The sequence below is a fragment of the Mustela nigripes genome, chromosome 14 (genome assembly GCF_022355385.1).
Source record: "Mustela nigripes isolate SB6536 chromosome 14, MUSNIG.SB6536, whole genome shotgun sequence".
Lineage (NCBI taxonomy): Eukaryota > Metazoa > Chordata > Mammalia > Carnivora > Mustelidae > Mustela > Mustela nigripes.
In genome coordinates, this window is record NC_081570.1 from 64,619,071 (window position 1) to 64,635,964 (window position 16,894).

General features: G+C 39.1%; 1 protein-coding gene across 4 annotated transcripts in view; it reads right to left on the reverse strand.

Annotated features, from left to right (window-relative positions):
- Nucleotides 1–16,894, reverse strand: part of ZZZ3 (zinc finger ZZ-type containing 3) — a 119,166-nt gene that overhangs the window by 70,948 nt on the left and 31,324 nt on the right. The gene's annotated exons all lie outside the window — the stretch shown is intronic.

The window sequence follows — 16,894 nt, forward strand, 5'->3', positions numbered from 1 at the left end:
CTGCTCAGCAGGGAGCCTGCTTCCCCGCCCCCCCCCCCCCCCCCCCCGTGCCTCCCTGTTTACTTGTGAGCTCTTTCTAATAAATAAATAAAATCTTTAAAAAAAAAAATCAGCAGAGAGTGTCTTTAGATAGCCCTGTCCTGGTGGTATTTTCAATAGCCACTTAACCTTGCCTAGTACAGTATGGGGGTTGTAAACTAGCATGGAACCTTAAAGCAGGTTCTTGTTGGTGCACAGCACAAATTAGTTATATATTGGGATGGTAACGTTTCATCTTCAGTTGTCTCTGATGCAGCTCTACGAAATAGTTGTTGCTCTGTTAACAGAATACCACTCTGTAATTGCAAAGAAAAAAAAACGTTGCAGCTGTTCCGTTGACATTCTGGGTGCTTCTAAGTAAATACCTTTTTTTAATTAGTATTATTGTCCTTTTCATAGGTCTAAAATTTTTCTTCTTAAAGGGAAGGTAGTCTTTTGCTTTTGCACATTTTGGATCACATGGATTATTACAGTGTTTATCTTTTCAGATAGTAGCTGATAAAAAACTTGTTTGCACCCTGCATACTCATGATGAGGGTAATAAAAGTTGAAATGAGACAGTTTTCATCCATAACTGAAACTCAAATCTTGATCGACTGATACCAGATCTCACATAGCCCAGTCACATTTATAAAGTGAAGAGCAATAAGTCTAATCACAGCATAGGATCAGTAGAATCAAACATTTTGAAAAGTCTGTCTTGAAGGACTAAGAGAAAAGTATGTTCTAATCCTTACATGAGGACTCTACATTCCTTAACTCCCATTACCATGTAATGGCAGTTATATTTGCAGTTCCCACATTAAAGAAGACATGAGAATGTATCCCAAAAGCGTGGGCTTAAAATACACTGCCGTATTAAATTTTTTGTTGACATTAGTCCCAGCAAAGGGTCTGGAAAAAAAGCGGGGGGGGGTGGGGGGGTGGGGGTGGGAGCTGGCTGTAAATAAATGTCTTCTATTTATCTGAATACGGATTTCTTAGGAAACCTGACTTTCATTAAAGGTATTTTTAATTAATTGGGCCAACTTATAAAATGTATGCCACATTTAAAATCAGGTGTATTTTCTTATATTACAGTTTGCTCATTTATGTAAGTCAAATAGACCTAAAGGAAGAAGACACATAAAACTTGGTATTTCAGTATGAGTTACCTGACTTGAATTTGATTTTTCTTTACAAAACCCTAACTAATTCATCAGACTCATGCTTATCTACTTAGCAGTTTAGGGAACAATTTGGCAATTTTGTAGTTTTGTGAGATTATCGTTATCTTAAAGTGCCAGTGTTTTAAAATAGCGTTCTTGTAATTTTACATGCTTTTGTGATGGAGTGCTGTTTTGTTATATAATTTTGACTTGGATTCTTTCCATCTGCATTTGTTTATGTAATTTCAGGAGGAGTACTGAACATCTGAGTCCTGGATGATACTAATAAACTAGTAATTGCGGAGGTTTAAAAAACAAAATTAACAGACATGAAAAAGAGGAAAATATCAGTCATACTGAGAAAAATAAACAGAAATTGATCCATACACGATAGATCTACTAAACAAGAACATTAAATGATTTATTATAAATGTAGTTCCTATGTTCAAAAAAGTAATCGAGGGGCCCCTGGTGGCTCAGTGGGTTAAGGCCTCTATCTTCAGCTAGGGTCATGATTCCAGGGTCGTGGGATCAAGCTCCGAGTCGCGTCGGGCTCTCTGCTCAGCAGGGAGCCTGCTTCCTCCTCTCTCTCTGTCTGCCTCTCCACCTACCTGTGATCTCTGTCTGTGAAATAAATAAATTTTAAAAATCTTTAAAAAAAAAAGTATATGGAGAGAGATTAAGCATGTCAGGTAGAAATATAAAAGACTTTTTAGGGGCACCTGGCTGGCTCAGTGAGTTAAGCTGCTGCCTTCGGCTCGGGTCATGATCTCGGGGTCCTGGGATAGAGTCCCACATCGGGCTCTTTGCTCGGCAGGGGGCCTGCTTCCCTTCCTCTCTCTCTGCCTGCCTCTCTGCCTACTTGTAATCTCTGTCAAATAAATAAATAATATCTTTAAAAAGAAAAAAGACTTTTTAGAAATTTGATTGTTTTGGTATTATAAAAATTATTTTAGTATTTTAAAAAACTGGCTGGGATTATGTCAATGAAAATGAGGACAAAGCAAAAGACACTATACAAAAGAGAAGAAAACAAGACTGAAGGAAAAAAAGCATAAACAAACTGTGGAACACCATCAAGCATCCCAGTACACGAGTATCCAATTAGAGTACCCAAAAGAAGCAGGAAAGGGGCACGTGAGTGGTTCAGTCAGTTAAAGGATCTGATTCTTGGTTTTGGCTCAGCTCATGATCTTAGGGTCCTGGAATTGAGCCCCATATGGGGCTCAGTATCTAGCAGGGAGTCTGCTTGAGGATTCTCTCTCATTCATCCTCTGCCCCTCCCCGTGCTCTCCTGTGTATACCCATGCATGCTCTCTCTCTCTCAAAACTCAATAAATCCAAAAATAATAAAAATAAGGTGCCTCGTTAGCACAGTAGGTAGTACGTTAGTCTCATAAAAATAACAAAAACAAAAAATACATAAGTAGGGAAAATAATGGCCCAAAACTTTTCAAATTTCATGGAAATTATAAATCCAAAGATCAAAGAAGCTAAAGAGAATGAAATTTAGGGAGACAAGATGGTGGGGAACTAGGAGGAGGCACCGTTTCAACCTGTACCCTAAAGTGAGTTGATTACCTACCAAAGAACTCTGATCACCCATGAAATCAGTCTGAGATTAGAATTATACACGTCTGGAGAATGAAATCTATCTTTAAGGTATTGAAAGATGCTATTAAGAACTCAGTTGCCAGAGCAAATGTCTTTCAAAAACTAACATGAAATAAAGATATTTTAAATTATAAATGTTGAAAGATACCATCCCAACAGACATGCACCATAGGAAATATTAAAGTAAGTTTTTCAGACATAGGATATTAGATGACCATCTGGGTCTACCCAAAGAAATGAAAAGCACAGGAAAGAGTAAATGAGAATAAATAAAAAAATTTTCCCCCTTAGTTTTTAAATGTCCTTACAAGAGAATTGATTATTTTAACCAAAAAAAGATACCAATACATTGTGAAATTTACAACATAGATGGAAGTAAACTGTATAAGCAAAACAGCAGAGATAATAATATTACACGTGAAGTGGTATAGTATCATATATGTGATAAATTAAAGATGTGATAAATTAAAGATTATGAAACCTAAAATAACCATTTAAAAAAAACCCACATGTGATAGTCAATAAGCCAACAAGGGAAATAAAATAAAGATATTTTAAAAACACCCAAATAGGGCAGAATAAAAAGGAAATGGGAATAAAGAACATATAGGATAAAGTTTTAAAAATTGGAAGATAGGAGATTTAAATTTACCTATTATCAAAAATCACTTTAGGGGCGCCTGGGTCGATCAGTGGGTTAAGGCCTCTGTCTTGGGCTCAGGTCATGATCCCAGCGTCCTGGAATCAGCCCCACTGCAGAGCAGACTCTCTAAGAGTCTGCTCGGACTCTCTTAGAGAGTCTGCTCGGCAGGGAGTCTGCTTCCTCCACTCCCTCTGCCTGCCTCTCTCTGCCTACCTGTGATCTCCGGCTGTCAAATAAATAAATAAAATCTTTTTTAAAAAATCACTTTAGGGCGCCTGGGTGGCTCAGTGGGTTAAGCCGCTGCCTTCGGCTCAGGTCATGATCTCGGGGTCCTGGGATCGAGTCCCACATCGGGCTCTCTGCTCAGCAGGGAGCCTGCTTCCTCCTCTCTCTCTCTCTGTCTGCCTCTCTGCCTACTTGTGATCTCTCTCTGTAAATGTAAATGGTCTAAAAACAGTTTAAAAGTAGTTTAAATTATTTGAAAAAAGCTATATGGAAAGAATAATTAGTAAGAATTCAAATCACATAATTTGACTACAATGGAATTAAATTAGAAATCAGTAATATATCTCAAAAATCCCCAAATACTCAAAATAAGTAACAACCCATAAGTCAAAGAGAAAATCAAAAGCGAAATGAGAAAATTGTAGAACTACATGAAAAAACCCTACATTTTAAAATCTGTGACATACAACAAAAGCAGTATTACAAGGAAATTTACAGCAATAAACATACATTAGTAAAGACACAAGGTCTCAACTCAATGACATTTAGAAGAGTATAATATAATCATAAAAAGAAGAAATTAACAAAAAAGGATAGGCAATAAGAAATGAATAAATAAATAAGAACCAATACAAAAGAAAACAGAAATTTAAAAAAAAAAAAAAAAAGAAAGCTTGCCCTCTGGACCCAAGAGAAGGAGTTGGTTTGTTTTGTTTTTTTTGAACTAGGCTCTATACCCAACATGGAGCTTGAACTCACAACCCTGGTGTAAGAGATCAAGAATCACATGCTCTACCAACTGAGCCAGCCAGGAACGCCCCCCCACAACCGCCAAAAGACGGTTAAGAAAAATCAACAAAACTGATAAATCTCTAGCCAGACTGACTAGGAAAAAAATATAAATTACCAACTATTAGAAATAAATTATATTAATATAACTACAGATTCTCTATTTTAAAAATAATTATTTTAGGGGCACCTGGGTGGCTCAGTGGGTTAAGCCTCTGCCTTCGGCTTAGGTCATGATCTCAGAGTCCTGGGTTTGAGCCCCGCATCGGGCTCTCTGCTCAGCAGGGACCCTCCTGCTTCCCCCCGCCACCACCTGCCTCTCTGCCTACTTGTGATCTGTCAAATAAATAAAATCTTGAAAAAAATTATTATTTTAAGAAGGGAGGCAAGACAAACCAATGGGAAAAGAATAATCTTTTCAACAAATGGTGCTGAAATAATTGGATATCCACAGGCTTAACAGATACAGAGTTACATAAACAAAAAAAGTCCTGGAGATGTACAGTGGTACTGGGCTGCCCACAATGTGATGTACTTAATGCCACTAAAGTGTACACTTAAAAATGGTTAGGGGTGGCACCTGGGTAGCTCAGTTGGTTAAGCGACTGCCTTCAGCTCTGGTCATGATCCTGGAATCCCAGGATCAGGTCCCGCATCAGGCTCCCTGCTCAGCAGGGAGTCTGCTTCTCCCAATGACCTCTCTCTCTCAAATAAATTAATTTAAAAAAAAAAATGGTTACGGTTGCCAGGGTAGTAGCTCAGCTGGTTAAGCATCCAACTCTCAGTTTTGGCTCAGGCCCTATCTCAGGATCTTGAAACTAAGTGCTGCACGCAGGGGGCTGCTCGCTGAGTGTGGAGCCTCCTTAAGATTCTCTCTCCTCAGACGGGATTCCAAGATGGCAGAGGAAGAAGAGACCTAAATTTCTTCTGGTCCCAGGAATTCAGCTAGATATTATTAAATAATTCTGAACACCGAAGAACTCAAAAGAAGGTTGACAAAAAGAATAGCACCAACTCTATGAACAGAAAAACGACCACGTTCTAGAAGGCAGGACATGCAGAGAAGTGAATCCAAGGTGATATACAGGAAGATAGACCGTGGAGGGGAGGGAGCCTCCATCAGCCGACTCCCAACAGGTGATAGAGCAGCAGAGCACAAAAAAAGGAAAAAAGGAGAGAATATGATCAGGCAGGTGAATAGAACAAAGCCATATACTAGATCTGGGGTATATTTTGGTCTGTCAGAAGAATCTGCACCCCAAAATTTTAAGGAAAGAAAAGCTTACGTGTGTGTGTGTGTGTGTGTATGGTTAAATACAATGAAGGGATAGAATAAGATTGTAATAATGGATATTTAAAAAATTTTTAAATGAATTGATAAATTGGCTGAAAAAGAAGGAAAAATTTTTAAAAATAGAAAGAAAAAAATAAAAATTTTAAAAATTAACTTTGAAAGACTAAGGAATCATATGGAAAAAGCCATGAATTCTGTGTGTTGTATTCCCCTAGCACTAGACCTTTGTAGTTCTCAATGATTAGTAGATTTGGTCTTGGCTGGATGTTCTTGCTGATCTTCTTGGGGAGGGACCAACTGCATTAATTTTCAAATGTCTTTGCCACAGGAGGATTTGCACCACCCTTGCGGTGGGCTTAGTTAGCCCAGGGGCTGGGCTAAGTAAGTAGTCTGCTCACGTTTGCACTTGGTAGCTTTTGGTAGTCTTGGTAGTCTTTCTGTACAGCTTTGGAGGGCGAGAATTAAAATGGCAGCCTCCCAATCTCTGGCCGTGGAGGAGCCAAGAGCTCAGGGCCACACTCTTCAGTGAGCCCTCGGAGAAAAGCAGTCAATCACTCCTGTCTCCTGATATCTGGCAGAACTCCGTGCTCTTCCAGCCTGTGACCAAGTGTTTCTGTCTCCAGCACACGACCCATTTGTAGTCTCCAAACCCACAGGGTCCCATGCCACTCCTCCTAGGGGAGGAAGGGGATCTCCCCAGATCTGCCACACGTTGGGCCCCTGTTCGAAGGAGTAGTGGCTCAACTATGCCACAGAGTTTATTCACCAGTGCGACCACAGTCTTCTTTTTTTATTCCTCTCCCCTCCCCTGCCCCCATAGTTTCAGGTCTCTTCTGATATGTTTAGTGTATATTTTTCTGGGGTCATTGTTACCCTGGTAGCATTTTGTTCTCTTGTTCATCTATTTTTCTCTGGAAAAAATGACAAAATGGAAAAACTCACCTCAAAAAAAGAACAAGAGGCAATACCAACTGCCGGGAAGCTAATCAACATGGACATTAGCAGAATGTTGGAACTAGAGTTCAGAATGACGATTATTTAGATACTAGTTGGACTTGATAAAAGAACAGAAGATACTAGAAAATCCCTTTCTGGAGAAATAAAACCTAACCAAGTTGAAATCAAAAAGGCTATTAATGAGGTGCAATAAAAAACGGAAGCCCTAGCTGCTAGGATAAATGAGGCAGAAGAGGGAATTAGTGACACAGAAGACCAAGTGATGAAGTATAAAGAAGCTGAGAAAAAGAGAGAGAAACAACTACTGGATCACAAGGGGATAATTCAAGAGATAAGTGATATCATAAAGCAAAACAATATTAAAATAATTGGAATCCCAGAAGAAGAAAGAGAGGGGCAGAAGGCATAATGGAGCAAAATACATCAGGGAACTTCCCTAACTTGGTGAAGGAAACAGACATCAAAATCCAGGAGGCAGAGAGAATCTCCCTCAAAATCAATAAAAACAGGTCAACACCCTGACATCTAGTAGTAAAACTTACAAATCTAAGAGACAAAGAAAAAATAGTGAAAGCAGCCGGGGACAAGAGGTCTGTGACCTACAATGGGAGAAACTTAGACTGGCAGCAGACCTATCCACAGACACCTGGCAGGCCAGAAAGGACTGGCATGATATAGTCAGGGTACTAAATGAGGAAAAATATGCAGCCAAGAATACTATATCCAGCTATGAAGTCACTGAAAGTAGGAGATAAAAACCTTCCAGGACAAAGAGAAACTAAAAGAATTTTTGTTTTAGCGAGCCCTACAAGAAATATTAAAAGGAGGGCGCCTGGGTGGCTCAGAGGGTTAAGCCTCTGCCTTTGGCTCAGGTCATGATCTCAGGGTCCTGGGATCGAGTCCCACATTGGGCTCTCTGCTCAGCAGGGAGCCTGCTTCCTCCTCTCTCTCTCTCTCTGCCTGCCTCTCTGCCTACTTGTGATCTCTGTCAAATAAATAAATAAAATCTTAAAAAAAAAAAGATATTAAAAGGAATCCTCTAAGCAAAGGAACAGCCTAAAAGTAACATAGACAAGAAAGGAACAGAGACGATATATGGTAACTGTCACCTTACAGGCAATATAATGGCACTAAATTCATATCCTTCAATAGTTACCCTGAATGTAAATGGGCTAAATACCCCAATCAAAAGACACAGGGTGTTAGACTGGATAAAAAAACAAGACCCATCGATATGCTATCTGCAAGAGACCCATTTTACACCCTAAGACATCTCTTGATTAAGAGTAAGGGGGTGGAAAACCAGTAGCAATCCTTGTTATCAGACAAATCAGATTTTAAACCAAAGTCTATAAATAAGAGATGAGGAGGAACACTGTATCATACTTAAAGGGTCTATCCAACAAGATCTAACAACTGTAAATATTGATGCCCCTAACATGAGCAGCCAATTAGAAAAGCCAATTAATAACAAAATCAAAGAAACACATCAACAATAATTTTAACACCCACATTAATGAAATGGACAGATCATCTAAGCAAAAGATCAACAAGGAAATAAGGGCTTTAAAGGACACACTGGACCAGAATGACTTCACAGATATATTCAGAACATTCCATCCCAAAGCAACAGAATACACGTTCTTATCTAGGGCACATGGAATATTCTCCAGAATAACAGGGTCACAAATCAGGTCTCAACTGGTACCAAACGAGTGGGATCATTCCCCACCTATTTTCAGATGACAATGCTTTGAAATTAGAACTCAACCACAAGGGGAAGTTGAAAAGAACTCAAATGTATCTCCATACATTTGAGTTCTTTCCGGAGGCTAAAGAGCATCCAACTAAAGAGTGAATGGGTCAACCAGGAAATTAAAGAAGCATTTTAAAAATTCACGGAAAAAAATGAAAATGAAAACACAACTGTTCAAAATCATTGGGAGGCAGCAAAGGCACTCCTAAGAGTAAAATATATACCAATACAAGCCTTTCTCAAGAAACAAGAAAGGTTTCAAATACACAACCTAACCCTACACCTAAAGGAGCTGGAGAAAGAATAGCAAATAAAACCTAAACGCAGCAGGAGAAGCGATATAATAAAGACCAGAGCAGAAATCAATGAAACAGAAACCATAAGAACAGCAGAATAGAACAACGAAAGCAGAAGCTGAATCTTAGAAAGAATTAATAAGATGGATAAACCCCTGGCCATCAAAAAGAAAAAAAAAAAAGAAAAAAAAAAAAAAAAAAAGAAAAGAGAAAGGACCAAAGTAAATAAAAACATGAATGAAAGAGGAGAGATCACAACCAACACCAAAGAAACACAAACAATTGTAAGAACATATTATGAGCAGGGGCACCTGGGTGGCTCAGTGGGTTAAAGCCTCTGCCTTCAGCTCAGGTCGTGTTCCCAGGGTCCTGGGATCCAGCCCTGCATCGGGCTCTCTGCTCAGCAGGGAACCTACCTACTCCTCTCTCTCTACCTGCCTCTCTGCTTACTTGTGATCTCTGTCAGTCAAATAAATAAATTAAAAATTAAAAAAAAAAACATATTATGAGCAACTATTGTGCCAACATATTAGACAATATAGGAGAAATGGTTGCATTCCTCAAGACGTTAAACTACCAAACTGAACGAAGAAGAAAAAGAAAAACCTGAACAGACCTATAACCAACAAGGAAACTGAAGCAGTTATCAAAAATCTCCCAACATGGGGTGCCTGGGTGGCTCAGTGGGTTAAGCCGCTGCCTTCGGCTCAGGTCATGATCTCAGGGTCCTGAGATCGAGTCCCGCATCGGGCTCTCTGCTCAGCAGGGAGCCTGCTTCCTCCTCTCTCTCTCTCTGCCTGCCTCTATGACTACTTGTGATCTCTCTCTGTCAAATAAATAAAAATAAAATCTTTAAAAAAAAAAAAAAATCTCCCAACAAACTACAGCCCAGGGCCAGATGGATTCCCAGGGGAATTCTACCAAACATTTAAAGAAGAAATAATACCTCGTCTCCTGAAACTATTCTAAAAAACAGAAATGGGAGGAAAACTTGCAAACTAATTTAATGAGGCCAGCATTACCTTGATTCCCAAACCAGACAAAGATACCACCAAAAAGGAGAACTGCAGACTAATAATATCCCTGATGAATATGGATTCAAAAATTCTCACCAAAATACTAGCTAAGTATTTATGTACCAACAGTACATTAAAAGGCGTATTCACCACAACCAAGTGGGGTTTATTCCTGGGCTACAAGGTTGGTTCAACATTTGCAAATTAATCAATGCCATGCACTACATTAATCAAAGAAAGGACAAGAACCATACGATACTCTCGATAGATGCTGAAAAAGCATTTGACAAAGTAGAGCATCCTTTCTATTTTTTTTTAAGATTTTATTTATTTATTTGAGAGAGAGAGCATGAGAGGGGAGAGGTCAGAGAGAGAAGCAGACTCCCTGCTGAGCAGGGTGCCCCATGTGGGACTCGATCCCAGGACTCCAAGATCGTGACCTGAGCCGAAGGCAGTTGCTTAACCAACTGAGCCACCCAGGCGCCCCTACAGCATCCTTTGTTGATCAAAACTCTTCAAAGTGTCGGGATGGGGGGTATATATCTCAATATTCTAAAAGCCATCTATGAAAAACCCACAGCGAGAATCATTCTCAATGGAGACAAACTGAGAGCTTTTCAGGAACACGGCAGGGCTGTCCACTATCACCACTGCTGTTCAACATAGTACTGGAAGACTGAGCCTAAGTAATCAGACAACAGAAGAAATAAAAGGCGTCCAAATCGGCAAAGAAGTCAAACTTTCACTCTTTGCAGATGACATGATACTTTATGTGGAAAACCCAAAATATTCCACCCCAAAACTGCTAGAACTCATATAGGAATTCAGTAAAGTGGCAGGATAAAACCAATGCACAGAAATCAGTTGCATTTCTATACACCAACAAGACAGAAGAAAGAGAAATTAAGGAGTAGATCCTATTTACAACTGTACCCAAAACCGTAAGATACCTAACCAAAGAGACAAAGAATCTGTACTCAGAAAACTATAGAATACTCATGAAGGAAATTGAGAAAAACACAAAGAAATGGTAAAACATCCCATGCTCATGGATTGGAAGAAAAAATATTGTGAAAATGTCTATGTACCTAGCGCAATCTACACATTTAATACAATACTTATCAAAATACCATCACCATTTTTCAAAGAAACAAAACAAATAATACTAAAATGTGTATGGAACCAGAAAAGACCCTGAACAGCCAGAGGAATGTTGAAAAAGAAAAGAAAGCAAAGCTAGTGGCATTACAATTCCAGGCTTCAAGGTCTAAAGAGAGTATGGTACTGGCACAAGACACACAGATCAGTGGAACAGAATAGAGAGCCCAGAAATGGGCCCTCAACTCTATGCTCAACTAATCTTCGCCAAAGCAGGAAAGAATGTTCAATGGAAAAAAGTCAGTCTCTCCAACAAAGGGTGTTGGGAAAATTGAACAGCCACAAGCAGAAGAATGAAAGTGAACCATCTCCTTACATCACACAAAACTAGACTCAAAAATCAATGAAAGACTTTGGTGTGAGACAGGGATCCATCAAAATCCTTGAGAACAAAGGAAGCCACCTCTTCGACCTCAGCCACGGGCAACTTCTTCCTAGGAACATGCCAAAGGCAAGGGAAGCTAGGGTAAAATGAACTAGTGGGACCTAATCAAGATAAAAAGCTTCTGCACAGCAAAGGAAACAGTCAACAAAACCAAGACAACTGACAGACAACCAGAAAACTGACCGAATGGGAGAAGATATTCGCAAATGACATATTAGATAAAGGGCTAGTATCCAAAATCTAGAAAGAACTTATCAAACTCAACAACCAAAGAACAAATAATCCAATCAAGAAATGGGCAGAAGGGACGCCTGGGTGGCTCAGTTGGTTGGACGACTGCCTTCGGCTCAGGTCATGATCCTGGAGTCCCGGGATCGAGTCCCGCATCGGACTCCCAGCTCCATGGGGAGTCTGCTTCTCTCTCTGACCTTTTCTCCTCGTTCATGCTCTCTCTCACTGTCTCTCTCTCAAGTAAATAAATAAAATCTTAAAAAAAAAAAAAGAAAAAGAAAAAGAAATGGGCAGAAGACATAAACAGACATTTCTGCAAAGACATCCAGATAGCTAAAAGACACATGAAAAAGTGCTCCACATCAGTCGGCATCAGGGAAATACAAATCAAAACCACAATGAGACACCACCCTATACCAGTCAGAATGGCTAAAATTAACCAGTCAGGAAACGAGATGTTGGCAAGGATGCAGAGAAAGATGTTGGAACACTCCTACACTGTTGGTGGGAATGCAAGCTGGTGCAGCCCCTCTGGGAAACAGTATGGAGGTTCCTCAAAAATTGAAAACAGAGCTACCCTACGGCCGAGTAATTGCACTACTGGGTATTTACCCCAAAGATACAAATGTAGTGATCTGATGGGACGTGCACCCCAATGTTTATAGCAGCAATGTCTAAAATAGCCAACCTATGGAAAGAGCCTAGATATCCACTGACAGATGAATGGACAAAGAAGATGTGGTATGTATACATGATGGAATATTATCCATCCATCAAAAAATAACATTTTGCCATTTGCAACAACCTGAATGGAACTAGAGGGTATTGTGCTAAGCAAAATAAGTCAATCAGAGAAAGACAATTACCATATAATCTCAATGACATGTGGAATTTGAGAATCCAAACAGAGGATCATGGGGGAAGAGAGGAAAAAATGAAATAGGATGAAACCAGAGAGGGAGACAAACCATAAGAGACTCATAATTTCAGGAAACTGAGGGTTGCTGGAGTGGAAGAAGGTGGGAGGGATCAGGTGGCTGAGTAACAGACCCTGGGGTGGGAATGTGCTATGGGGAGCACTGTAAATTATTTAAGACTGATGAATCACAGACCTGTACCCCTGAGACAAATAATACATTATATGTTAATAAAAAATTTTAAAAAGATTCTCTCCAGGACGCCTGGGTGGCTCAGTGGGTTAAGCCTCTTCCTTCGGCTCAGGTCATGATCCCAGGGTCCTGGGATCGAGCCCTGCATCGGGCTCTCTGCTCAGTGGAGAGCCTGCTTCCCTGCCTCTCTGCCTACTTGTGATCGCTGTCTGTCAAATAAACAAATAAAATCTTTAAAAAAAAAAAAAAAAGATTCTCTCCTTCTCCCTCTGTCTCCCTAGCCCTCACTCGCCCATGCTCTCTTCCTCTCTTAATAATAATTTTAAAAAATTAAAATGGTGGATTTTATGATATGTAGAGTCTATGACAATCAAATATCTAAAACCAGGGGCACCTCGGTGGCTTAGTCAGTTAGGCATCTGCCTTCAGCTCAGGTTATGATCCTGGAGTCCTGGGATGGAGCCCATTTGGTCTCCCTGCTCAGTGGGGAGTCTCTTCACCCTCTGTCTGCCCCTACCCTCCCTCCTGCTCTCCCTTACCTGTCAAATAAATAAATAAATCTTTAAAAATGCTTTAGGGGCACCTGGGTGGCTCAATTGGTTAAGTGTCTGCCTACGGCTCAGATTATGATACCAGAGTTCTGGGATTGAGCCCCACATTGGATTGAGCCCCACATCCTCTTTCCCAAATAAACAAAATCTTTAAAAAAATTTTAAATCTAAAAAGAACAACCAAAGAAAATGACATATAAACTATACTCATCAAGATCAAAACATTTTGTGCTAAAAACTCCATCAAGATCATGAAAAGACAACCCAAAAAATGAGAAAATATTTGGAAATCATTCATCTATAATGTTCTACCTTTGCAACATAATGAAAAGACAATCTAATTTAAAAATAGGCAAAGGCCTTGAACGTATTTCTGCAAATAAGACATAGAAATAGCCAATAAGCACATGAAAAGATGCTCAACATCAGTAGCCATTAGGGAAATACAAACAAGAACCACAAAGATATATGAGTTCATACCCACTAGAATAAATACAATAAAGAGATGGACAGTAGTAATTGGTTAGCAAGGATGTGGTGAAATTACTACCCTCATACATTCCTGATAGGAATAAAAAATGGTGTAGTTGTTTTGGAAAAGTCTGGCAGATCCTCAGTATGTTAAACAAAATTACCCTATGACCCAGGAATTCCACTTGTAGATACACAGGAAAGAAAAAGGAAACAGGTTCACAAAAAAACTTGTTCATAAAAGTTCATAGCAATATCATTCATAATAGGCAAAAAGTGGAAGTAACCCAAATATCCATAAACTGTTGAATGATAAAAGAAAATGCATTATATACACAAGGGAATATTCCTCAGCCATAAAAGGGAGATGCTTAAACATGAATGAACCTTAAAAACATTATGCTAGGGGCGCCTGGATGGCTCAGTTGGTTAAGCAGGGGCCTTCAGCTCAGGTCATGATCCCAGGGTCCTGGGATCGAGCCCCATATCAGGCTCCCTGCTCGGTGGGGAGCCTGCTTCTCCCTCTCCCTCTACCGTTCTCTGCCTGCTTGTGCTCTCTCGCTCTGTCAAATAAATAAATAAAATCTTTAAAAAAAAAAATTATGCTAAATTTTAAAAAGCCAGTCACAAAAAGTCACACGTTATATGATCCCCTTGATATAAAATGTCTAGAACAGATTCATAGGAACAAAAAGGAAATCGGTGGTTGCAGAGACTGGCAGTGGGAGAAGATGGCTGAAAGTGATCACTAATGGGTATGAGGTTTCTTCTTAGAGTAATGAAAGTATTCTGCAGTTAGGTACTGTGATGGTTGCACAGCTTTGTGACTATACTAAAAATCACTGAATTGTACACTTTAAAAGGGTGGATTTTATTATGTCTCAATTTTTATACCATATCTCAATTTTTTTTTTAAAGATAAGAGATTCTAGGGGCACCTGGGTGGCTCAGTGGGTTAAGCTCAGGCCATGATCTCAGGGTCCTGGGATCAAGCCTGCATCAGGCTCTCTGCTCAGCAGGGGGCCTGTCGTCCCCCCTCCCCCCCCCCCCAGCCTGCTGCTCTGCCTACTTCTGATCTATGTCAAATAAATAAGATCTTTAAAAATATGAGATTCTAAATCACTTCATGTCAATAAAGTAAGTTCGACAAAATAGACAAACTCCCTAAAAGATCAGAAACTTACAAAGGTCACCCAGCGAGAAATGTATAGACATTAAACTTATCTAAAGAACTCGTAGTTAAAAACTTACTAACGAGTAAAAGTCCAGACCTTGAGGGCTTCACTGGTGAATTCTGACTATACTATATATTATGCATTTAAAGAAGAAAATACCAATCTACTCAAACTCTTCAAGAAAACTGAAGAATACTTTCTCAACTCACTGTATGAAGCCAGCATTATTCTAATACCAAAACTAGACAGACATTACAAGAAAACAATACTACAAACCAATATTCCTCATGAACACAGATGCAAAATGCTAAACAATTTTTAACTTGATTCCAACAATATATAGGCATACCTCATAGTATTACACTTTGCTTCACAAATTGAAAGTCTGTAACAACACTGCCTCAAGCAAGTCTATTCGTGTAGTATTTTCAACAGCATCTGCTCACTTTCTGTCACTGTTTCGTATTTCGGTAATTCTCCCAGTATTTCATTACTTTTTCATTACTTTCTATTTGTTACGGTGATCTATAGTAAGTGATTACAACTTGGGAGAAAGCTCAGTTGATAGGCAGCATTTTTTTAGCAATAAAGCATTTTTTAAATGAAGGTACATACATTGTCTTGTAGATATAATGCTATTGCCACACTTAATATACTACAGTATAAATGTAAATAAAACTTTTATATGCACTGGGAAGCTAACAAATTCATTTGACTTGCTTTATTGAGATATTTGCTTTATTGCAGTGTTCTGGAACCAAGCCTGCTATATCTCCTAGGTATGCCCGTATAAAAGGATAATACATCATGACTAAATGATGTTCATCTCCAAAATGTACAAGTGTTTAAATGTATTTAAGGTTGATTCAATATAATTTATTTTATATTAATGGACTAAAAACGAAACCCATAAGGTCTTCTATGCAAATACTGAGAAGGCATTTGACAACAATCTATATCCCTCTCTATAGTGACAGAAAGGAGATGAATTAGTGGTTGCCAGGGTATGGTAAGGGGGAAAAAGAGAAACAATAGGAAAAGATTACAAAAGGGCATGGAGAACTTTGAAGCGTGATGACTATAATCACTACCTTGACTGTAGTGATGACTGCACAGTGAATACATGCAGGAAACACATCAAATTACATATTTTAAATTATTGTCCAGGAAATTACTCTTAAATAAAGCTATTCCAAAATAAAGCCCCAAAATAAAAGACCTTTCCAGGACTACAGGTTAAAAAATCTTAGTTTCTTAAAGGAGATGAAAATCGTATCTGGGTTGTTCCATCCCTTCCTAATTCCACTCTAAGTTCTTCCCAGCGGCCAACCTGATCTAAACTGCAATCGCTGATCACAAAGGTTTTCAACCATGGTTAAGGGTTAAGTATCAAAATCATCTCTGGCACTTAAAAAGCAGGAGTTTCTAAATCTGTAGGTCTGAAATTCAGTACAGTTATAATTTATGTATTTTTTGCTAATTTTTTTAATTTTTTTTTACTACTTTTAACTTTTCTATTGAAGTACAATATACACACAGAGGAAGTGCCCAAATTATAAATGTACAGCTTGAAGAATTACTACAAAGCATAGGTATATATACATACATATTTTTTAAAGTTTATTTTTAAGTAATCTCAATAAAGGTCTGGAACTCAAGACCCCAAGAGGCATGTATTTTTTTTTTAAGAGTTCCAAGGATGGGGGCACCCGGGTGGCTCAGTAGGTTGAGGCTCTGCCTTCTGCTCGGGTCATGATCTCAGGGTCCTAGGATCGAGCCCCACATTGGGCTCTCTGCTCAGCGGGGAGCCTACTTCCTCCACTCTCTCTCTCTGCCTGCCTCTCTGCCTACTTGTGATCTCTCCCCCCCACCTCTGTGTTAAATAAATAAATCATAAAAAAAAAAAGAGTTCCAAGGATGATTTTGATGAATAGCCAAGGATTAAAATTACAATCTCTGCCTCGAGCATCTTTTTTTTTTTTTAAAGATTTTATTTATTTATTTGACAGAGAGAGATCACAAGTAGGCAGAGAGGCA